Source organism: Falco biarmicus, chromosome 7 (genome assembly GCF_023638135.1).
Source record: "Falco biarmicus isolate bFalBia1 chromosome 7, bFalBia1.pri, whole genome shotgun sequence".
NCBI lineage: Eukaryota > Metazoa > Chordata > Aves > Falconiformes > Falconidae > Falco > Falco biarmicus.
Window position 1 is genome coordinate 60,530,303 of NC_079294.1, and position 10,815 is coordinate 60,541,117.

Sequence of the window (10,815 nt, forward strand, 5' to 3'; positions counted from 1 at the left end):
TTCACCAGATACACACAACTGTGTCTGGAGTTGTTTTTCAGCTAGAAGTGTCCTGTCACAAGTGTACTGCAAGTGAGTTAGCTGAAAGAAAAAGAAGGGGGAATAATAAAAAATCCAAAACACTGAATAATGGTGTGAGTTAAGATTATTACTATTTGAATGGACGATATAGCTGAAGTCCCAAATTGTGCCAATTACTAGTTCAAGAACTGTAATTGTGGCAGAGCTGCTAGTCAAATGGCCAAAGAAAACACGTCAAGCCTTCCAAACAAAATTGTTATAATTGAAAAGAATTTTTCAGGTCAGAATATGTCCTAATAAACCATCCACCTTTTTTCTTGTTTAGCTGAAAATATCTTCTTTTCAATTTTATTTTTTTATTTTTTTGCTTTCCCAAGAGCTAATCTGAATTTTATTAAAGAGAAAACACATTTACCAGATGAACCCTCAACTCTGATCACAAGCAATACACAAGGAAGCAACTTGCCCACATGGTGGAGCTTTCTGCTCGCTCTGCAGGAAAAAACGGTCAAAAGAGCTGCCTGACTGCCAGAATCCTACAGCAAAGAGGGAGATATTAAGTCCTGTAAGTTCTCCTAGAAATACCGTTCTTTACGTTCATGTATGCTAATATGTGTAATGAGAGGTGTGGGTAGCTTTGCGCTTTTTCCCCCAAGTCTGGAAACTGCGTCTAATGGTGAAATTAATTGTTAATACAGTGAATTCAGGCCAGCAAATTCCAGTTTACTTTCAGCATTACACTGTCACATGCATATGAAGGGATCCTCAGCCTATTCATCGTACCTAGATGCATCAAATTCATCATCGATACACACTTATTTCACAAATAAAAGCGGTATACTATTTTCACACTGTTTTGTCACTGGACTTCTGCCTACAAGGAACTCGTTATATGCCTTGCCTTCCTCCAGGTTCATCTTGTATAATACTTGATTTGGATCATATTGAAAGGAAAGGCTAAGGACGAGCAAGCAGATGCAGGAACGTTACTTAATAAATTGCTAATCTATCCCCATCAACAAAAAAGTCCTTCCAGAGTGGATATTAAGCCAAAGAGCTTTTGGCATTTGTGCAAACTTAAGGAAACAGCTGTGTTTGTGATGGCAGAAGATTCGTTGTGTGATAATAGGAATGAAGCCTCAAAGGAAAATCCTTTTGCTGATAAAAGTAAGACTTTTTTATGAACCAATTTTCACTGAAGTTTGGTGTAGGGGGGGTGTCTGGTTTTATTTTTGTACTGGTTTTCTGTTCTTTTTTTTTTTCCTCCCCCAGATTTCTTTATTCTCATCATCTTTCTTTAGCTATTGGTAGACATACTATCTCTCTAGAAATGAGCTCTGATCTTGAAAGAACTAATTAGATTGTACTCCAATACTTACAGTGGTTCTCTTCTTTCAATCACTTGTGTGCTTTGAATTTGAAGACAAATGTAAAGGTCTGACTATATGTACAACTTGCACAGGCTGAATTAAATAACTTCCTAATTCAGACCTGGTTCAGTTTAATTCTTTAGGCATTTAAACCAGTTACGCAATTAAACAAATCAGTATTGGTTACAGCTAAGATGATTTACTAGTATACAAAGAGATTGTACTCATTTAATTAAACCTCCAAAAAATGTATTTAATTCTATCGATATAATTTCTGCGTTGAGGTTTCACCTTGGAAACATTTTTAAATTGTGAAGAGAACCACTTATCTTAAAAACTTGAGAAGAATCTGTTTTTTAAAAGAAGCGTGAAAATTAAATTTTGTGATTAGGAGAAAACTTCATAATTATGCCATTAGCAGGAAAAGACAAGAAAGGGGAGCAAAATGAAGCTGATGGGACTAATTTTGTTGTGCAACGTCAAAGAAAAACTAGGTATTGAGGATAGGTTGTGAGCCACAATCCTATTACCAAGACTTAAATGGCTTTGCATGAGCTGAGCCTTAGAGGCTGTCCCTGTGCATCTTTATAGCACATCCCAAATCTTAGATGAGTTCATTTAGCTAAGCCCGTGCTGTCTATTATAGGGCTTTCTCAAAACATGCCACCTATGAAGCATATGGGAAAAACAAAACAAAACACAACACCAAAACAACCTATGAACACCATAGGCAAACCCACAAGAACCAGCCTGTGTTTAACGTGTGCTGCCTGAAGGAGGTTCATTACCACAGTGTCTGAGAGAGTCTCTACACTGCTTACATGACTCAAAGTTTTCCTTCTAACTTTCAGGCTCAAACAGTCAACCTCCATAACCTCGATGATAACATTTAATCCAGCAGCAGGATAAGGCTTACGTATTTACGTCGTGAGGTCCTTGGAGGAAAGGACTATTAAGATCTTGTTAACATTTACTTAATGTTAAAATAGTAACTATATTTTGTATTTCTTGCACTGGGGACAGCACACACAAAAGCTCCTCAAATCCAAACAAGCAAAAAAATCCAAGATCCTCACTCTGCAAAAATGGGTTAAGAAAGGATCTTGCCTTGAAGGTGTATGTTATGCACGCTCTTCTAAACACTAGGCTGTGACAGGTTAACGCAAAGGCTATGGGTCTGACTTACCACCTACTGAAATCTGAGGCAAAAATGTCATCTTATTCATCATTGTATTTTCCTTCTGTTCAGCTGAATCACATCAGTTCCAAATACTCCAAAGCTCTGTAGCTCTGTGTCTTCCTTTTGAGACTAAAAAACTATTATGGGAAAAGTTATGCTGAAAAAGTGAGGGTGTTAACGGATTATTAAATGTCTGGGTTAACCTTACTAGAGATGTTTTCATTGGGATAACTCAATTTAATACAGTATAACAAAATTTTCTAGTATATGTTAAAGTCCAAATGGTGATGTGTAAAAGCAAAGATGAAAGTCCCTTTGAGAAATCTGCTTGAAAACTGATTATTTGAAATTGCTGTAACCTTATAACTGCTTATTCCAGCAATGAGATAATGATATAATTTAGAAGCGGGTGGCTTGTTGATATATGTTTCATTTAGATTCTGCCTAATAGGTGACATTTATTGAAAGCTGACTCTTGAACTGTGTTCCATGGCTTGCGCTATCTATCTGCCTTGGAGCTGTTGGACACTGTAATTACATTTTGCTTCATTTCCTGTATAATTTATGTGAAAATCCTTTCATGGTAGGAAAGTACAAAGTCCAGATAATGAGAACATGACAACATATGAGATTTAAGATGGTTGTTTAGATTGCAGCTCGAACTGCCCATGACACGGGCGCTTTCAAGGTCATCCAATATGTAGTGAGCTCAGGAGCACAGTGCTTTTGAGGCTGCATAAAATAAAAGCATTTTGCTACTTTTAATGAACATCAATCTTAACATCATTATTCCGTCTCATGTGTAGAAATATATAGAAAAAGGAATATGTGTCTTAAGGGTAGAGTAAGAAGAAATGCCAAATCTTATTGGGTTGAGTTACTGGGGTATTTAGTTACTAGCATGCTGTCTTTCTGTGAGGAATATTCAGAATAGTTTTGTGCCAGGGCATAACATTTTGCAGTCTCCAAAGCTTTGGTATTTTGTTTTGTTACACTTTCAAAGTTTCCCCCTTGGCAGTTTCTTGATGGTACTAAATGTATTTTTTGACTATAATGTGGCTTCTAAGGCCAGTCCCCACCCCTTTAGAAAACTCTTGTGACTAAATAGTTATACTGCCAGTTCCTCCCATCACCAGCCTGGTCTACATTTCATCTAGAGATAACCAGCTGGATTAGTTTTCCAGGCTAAGGATATTGTGTATCTTCATTATACACTGTTAATGCTGGGTGTTTGTGGACTTTGTCTCGCTATAATTTCTGAATCCTCTTTTAATACTGCAAACTCTGTATATGCTTGGGTGCCTTTCATTGTGTTCTTACAAAATATTTCATGGGCTAAGAAACAGAAATGGGCTGCAAGACCATGCTAATGAACATTTTGATGTTTGGTTCACCTCCTTGGTCTAAAGAGAGAGAAATTTCGCTCCAAAATCCCTCTGGGAAAACTACAGGGAACAGCTTTCCCCAAAGAGCAGAGAGAGGGATTTCAGTGAAGCCTTTAAAGTCTGATATTGGGAAGACTAAAGGCGTTTGGGGACTGAATAAGGAAATGAGAAGTTTAACAGAGAGAGCAGGTATATGTCTGAGGAAGGGAGAAGGTCGGAGTTTGAAGGAAACAGCCTGTAAGAGCTACAGGCTGTGAATGACCTGCTGCCAGGGGTCCCGTGGCCCTTAGACTCTCGAGCAGCCTCGGGCACCTCTGACATCAATCCCTGTGGCTGTCAAAAGGCATGAGCCCATCCGGCTCACTGCATCCTCCTGGTTCATTCCCACCACCTCTCCTGCACACAGGAAGGATTGTGCCGCTGAATAGTAGCTGAATCAAAGAACGGATGTGCTGAAAGCCAACCTCAGAAGTGGGGGAAGGCAGGGGATCGTCAGAAGTAATACGCAGAGGTGTTGAATTAGGTGAGCATGTAAGCTCAGCCCGCCGCAGCTGGCTTTTCCAAGTACTGTGTTGATGCAATATCCTGGACAGCAAGTGGAACAAGCCTGTCTCTTTACGGACAATAATCTGAATAGCTGTGTTTGGGGTTTTTCCTTGGACAAATGATGACTGTTGTTTGCTAAAGAGTTAAATGTTGTGTATCTAAACAACCTCCTAGGTGATGCAGTAATAGAATTAATAATATTCCTTATGCAATGAATTAAGCTGATCTGGATTTCCTCTCCCATTTTTTGTGAACATCTGGTTTGTGAAGAGGTTAGACAAAAAAAAAAAGCACAGGTGAACTAATCTTACAGTTTCAATGCCAAAGGCCCTCTAAAATTGGAGTGCAATCTGAGGCTGTAAAATTGAGTGGATGTTATGAAAAGCAAGGATACTTAAACACAGACTTTTGCGGATGTCGGCTCCAGCCACACTCCAACTCTCCCAGGCTTTTGACTTTTAAGACTTTCCCAAGTATCATTGCTCTAGAAGTCCTTGGTCAATCAAAACTGTTTCTTGTATTTTTAACGCACTTTTATACTAAGTGATAGGGTCGCTTGTTTCTTCTCACTCTCTAACTAGTTGATATAGCCTAAGCATTCTTAGAGAAGGAGGAAAGTGTGATTTTTCTGAATCCTTTTAGTTTGAGACAGAGACAGAATTCATGTCTTGTACTTCCTCAGTGCATACTTTCAACTTTAGGATGCTGAACAAAATAATCATAATCTTCTTCATATTCCTTTAAATGAAGGTGTTTGTGGTAACTCTGTATGAAGCTCAATCATGTTGATCCATGGTAGGCATATGGGGTAAAACTCTGCGTGGACTTAGACACAACATAAACATGTAGCACCTCAACTCTCATAGATGGTAGAAGATCTGGGGAAGAACAAGGACTGCCTGAAGGACTGGGACAATGCAAAGTCAAGCTCTCTGACATCGGGAGGAAGTTAAGAGGCTTGGCTGTTGGTGATCAGGAGCCCTTGCCTGGGCTGAATAAACTCCTGACTGCTCCGTTTCATTTCTCCTTGGCTGAAGAACTTCATCACATGCATTTCAAAGTGACGCTAAGCTCTTACTGAAGGTATGTTTTTGGTGAATATCAGAAATGGTGCAAAACAGCATCCTAATGTTTGAAGGACAATGAAAACCAACTTGAATTGAACCAGATCCAAACTTTAAGCATTTCAGATGTTGACAGCTCTTTTCTTCTTCACCCTGGGAAAAATGAGACAGCTTTATGAAAGAATGTGTTCTCAAAGGACCCTTAAAAGCAGTTGTGCAAATTCAAGGTTTTCATCTCAGTCAAAAATGCAAAAACAGCCCCAAACCCTGATGTATTCAGTTACTTTGTGCTATTGTCAATTCCTTGAACTCTTCCTCTTTTCTTCTAAAACGTGATGTTTCTTTTTATTTATTTATTAAATGTTCTAAAATTGTCTTCTTCATTTTTACTGATTCCTAGGTCTGGCTTGTAATGACTCACGTAAGTCTGGAAAATAATTTGGTTACAGTGCTTTCAAAAAGGTCTCTGGTGAAATGTGCACGTCTGTAGGATGCACATCATACTGCTAGACAGACAAAGCTGCTCAAAATACAGATTCCCTCGTAGCAGAAGCAGATACAGCCTATGATACTTTGAAAACAAGTTTGCTTATGGTGCCTAAGTGCTTTCTTGGCACCTGAAAGTAGAGAGGGCGGCAAGTCACAGGGGCAGCGTGTTATGCGGACCAGGGCAGTGCTGCAAGCCATGTGCATCCGTTGAACTGGCTGCAAAAGCTGTTGGGGCCCGCTCTGCCCCACCATGGGTGCTGGGCTCAGCCTGTGGCTGCCTTTGTTTGTAGTTAGCTCTTCTCTGCTCCCTTCTGTTTGTCCTTAGCCGCTATCTTAGCATTAAGCTCTAAAATGGTTTTAACAATTTTCTGAATTCAGTATATTCTGTTGTGGATTGTACTATCACAGAGATGTATATTTTAATAGTCATCTTATGATGATGTAAAATCAGTTAACTGCAGGAGGAGTTTTTGAAATAGAGTATTTTTTTTATGTGGGATGTGAATTCACAAAGAAAATTGAACTGGAATGGGAGTATTCCCCTTGATCCAAGTCTAATAAATGTGAGCAAGAGTTATGAACATGCTGAAATTCAAGAGCAAAACCTACTGTATGAAAAAACTGCCCAAACAATCTCACGGGCAGGCAATAATTTAACAGAGTTCAGTAGATCAATTTTAGTCTCAGTAAGTGAAGATGATGGCTTTGGCATTGTCACCCTGGAAATCCCGTAACTGCCCTTCTCTCCAGCTGCCCATCTGCACCATCTCTGGGGACTGAACAGGTGAACCGAGATTGTAATTTGAGAATGGAATGTCTGTCTGTGAAGTCCAGCTGGGATGGCTGTTGATCTTAGTTCTTTCTGCTCTAAAGGTCCTCAAGCTGAGTTTCGGTGATTTCACACAAACTTGGATGCTGTACAGCATCGTTACCTATCAGTGGTTTCTATAAGGTTGAATGTTTTTAGCACTTCATGTAATTAATTCACTTAAAGATGCACAAGTCTTTTTTCAGTGTTTCCAAATAATTTTTTCCCCATCTGCTTTACGTACTTAAGGATCTGGAGGCATAATGTTCTCTGTTTACAGAAAGGACTGAAAACCTCACTACTTTCTGAATTTTTACCTTGGAGTTGGGACTAGCAGCGCTGCGAACCTCCCAAGGAGGGAGATTTTGAAAAGGTCCCAGAGTTTAACTGCAGAACTGGGAAGATGGGTAAAATTTACACTGAAATTCAATGGGAATGGACAAGCATGGAGAATATAGCCTACTTTTTGTCTGAATTTTCAGTAAGTAGAATTCACCAACCCAGCTTTTTCCTGGATAAGTGTTTGAAAATGCAAAATGATCCTAAGGATCAAATGTGAGGCTTCCTATTACGCACGGAGAGCTGCCGCTATAGGATTTGCAGTAAAAGGTTGATGTCCTGTTTTACATCCAGTTAATGGCAATTGAAATCAAATCTATAACCCCTGTAGTATTCATTCAGAATAAAACAAACCCCAGTAGGTTTCTGGATTCAATAGAGCATATTGAAATGGGCAGCTGGGTGTTCTGGTTGCTGAACTGCTTGCTGAGTTGAGAAGCAAAACCAAAACCCTCTTTGCGATCTGAGTAAATGCTTGAGTTCTTTAAAGAGGCTATTGCAGGGATCGTAAGTGATGGGGGATGCCAGCAACTTCAGGGATAAACTCCTGAAGGCTGCTTTCTATTACCTCTCACAAAGCACACTGCATCCTTCTGTCAGATGGACTCTGAATTCATTACTCTCTTGCTGCTCGTTGTGCTTTCAGTGTTTGGTAGTAGCTTCGTATTAAATATGTGACTCCAGCACTGGCAGTATTACAGCTATATAAATGTCAGGCTTAAATTGTCCCTTTGCTTTTTAGACTTTAGGCTTTCTTCTAACAAAGGGAAACAAAATTTATCTTCCTTTTTTGCTTTAATATATCTTAACGATATATTAGCTAATTATGTATATCATTAATGTTAGTGTTTTAATGTTTTTGGTAGTGCTGTACTGCTATCATATTAAAGAATACTGCTTTATTTATCTGTGAAATTTAGTAATCCGTGGGAACTACCCATGATGTAAAGTTTTAAATTCTCTGCTGGGGTTCCTTCAAATAAAAACTAGGGCATCTGAAAGTTCAGGGGAAAGTATGAAGCAGGAACGGTAATACAGAGGGAGACATTGCTATATTTCTCACCTGTAGTTTTTGGATATCTAGTTTATGTTCTCTTGGGGATTCAGGATGTTACTGTTTCAAAACCTACTTTCTGGTGCAGGGGAATTTTCCTTAGTTTATGTTTAGTTTCTGAGTCTAACGTTTCTGTACATAACTGGAATGAGCAGGCAGCTAATGGACTTCAGTAGATCGGCGTGACTACAGAGGTGCTTATTTTCGTAAGGCAGCAGAATCTGTCCCCCAGTGCTGTGCCACTGGCTAAGATGCAAAGGAAAATAACTGACTATTACCAAGGAAATACATTTGAACTGACATATTATTGCTTTTAAATTATAAAATTGAAAACATATCTTGTAGCAGGTCAAAAAAAAAAAGTGGTGAAGTGGGTGTGTTTGCAGTACTCTGAGCATCAAAGCTTGAAAGGGCGTTCCTGGCATTTAGAATAGTTCCTCTGTTTTTCCAGCTGGAAAGAGGCGATAAGCCTTTTAATGCAGACGTTTTTCTGGGCTGATACTCGTTCCTTTTGGCTGTTTGCTTTCACTTGATGAACGGTCTGACACGTACAGAAGACAGTAGAATGTTTCTTCTGTCCCATGCACTAGCAGCCAAATAGGAAAGCCATTCAAAAGGCTGGCAGATTTAAGTATAGTACAGATAGTGTGATATGTCAAAGCTCTAACAGTGTTTATTTTACAGACTTCACTATGAAACATAATAAAATGCAGCACACAAAAAGGTAAATTGTTGTGGTCCGTCCTTGGGAAAGCAGAAACTGGAGTCCACAGCTTTTAGTCTCTATTGTGGCTAAAGGAAGGTGTACACGAGATACTCCGAATGGATTTGGGACTAGAGAGTTTGGTTCACGGAAAAAAACATGTCTTAAGTAGAACATGGCCAAGTGATGTTTCCACGGATGTTTTTTACTAGGTTTTAAAGTCATGCATGTGTGACAAAAGGGGGAGTGAAAAGGGTGGTGCAGAATACAGCTGCCTGACTTTAGTGAACTCTAAATAAGGGTATTTCTTTACAATTCTGGGGTTGTTCTGCTTTGTGCTAATGGAATTCCCAGATTTCTGGGGAAGCTTCAAACAAGATTGACCAAATGGGCTCTGGGCTTTACTGTTGGCTATGTTTTGGAAATGCAGCGTCATCTTTATCTAGTCCTTCCTTGTCATCTAGAAAGTGTGGAGTGAATTACACCAAATGGACTGTAAAACAATGCATGTAACTCAGACTACAAATAATAAAGCCTGTGAGTACGTAGCCCTTTAGTTATTTAACTAAATAAGTATCATACAATGGACAGAACCATGATGATGGAAAAGTAAAATTTCTCAACAAGTGGCAGTATTTTAGATTAACTCAGGACAGAGGCGAAAAAGCAGCCTGTGCTATTCTTTACAGGAAATCTAGCAGAGAGAACTTAATGTTCTTTCTTCTCAGACGCTGTAAATAAAGGTTAACTACAACAGACTATTGATTTATGTAACTAAAATCTTTGCTGCATTGCTATTAAGGAGAGAAAATACCAAGTTAGGAACAAGTGAAAACTATCTGTAAACTTTTCCTTTGTCTCCTACATTCTGAGCATCGAATTACGGCCATAGAAACTATTCATATCAAGTTTTCCTGATCTGTTTTGCTCTGTTTTAATAATGCGACCCAGAATACCTTCAACTTTGATGGAGAAAGGCACTGGAAATTCACTTGACCATGTGTCAAGTTCTTCAGCTGCCCTGGTTCCAGCAAAGCCTGGGGCAGCCTGTTTTGTCCTGACAACCCAACCTAGTATTGCAGAGATGCTGTCAGAGAGGTGGTGCTGGTGCTGACTATAGGAATGGCGTCAGGGGACTCTCCACCATGAAAATGTGACTGCTGGCAAGTACAGTATGTTAGCTGCCCCGCAGTTAATCTTGGATTAAATGGATGGATTACTTTTTGAGTAGATGTAAACTGAGTCAAAGGTACTGCTACTGTATTTTGACTGAGACATTCAAAACTGAAAACTGGTATTTTCTGTCAGTTTTATCATATACATGAATACTTTGAGTGAATTAGGAAGCTGATGCCCATATGATGCCAGTTAATGATGTAATAATACATAAGCATTATACAACAGGTGCTAACTGCATCATTCCTGTGAAATGCAGAAATGCTGTCCTTATTTAAGGATGGAAAACGAGGCATAAAAGTGCAAGAGTGAGATACATAGGGCATACAGAAAGTGAGAAAGAGAATAGTTATTTAATACAAGGTCCTCAAGCCCACAGCACCAGTTGATTTGTTGTCTTTTAAAGTTATTCTCTGTGTTAAAAATAATTTTAGTATCTGTTAAATCAATTTTGTAATAAATTTAGTTAAGTAGTAGAACTGAAGAACTGGGAAATGAGCATCAGATGATGATGTTCTCCAGCGTTTTAGCTCTAGGAGTAACCATTATTATCAATTATCTAGTCAGTGCTTATTGGGAATGTTAAAGGTGATACAGTAATTAGTGGAATTGAGCATAATCTAAATATTCCAACTGTCAAGAAAAAGCCAAGTGCTTGATAACGTGTACTTGTCTGAATA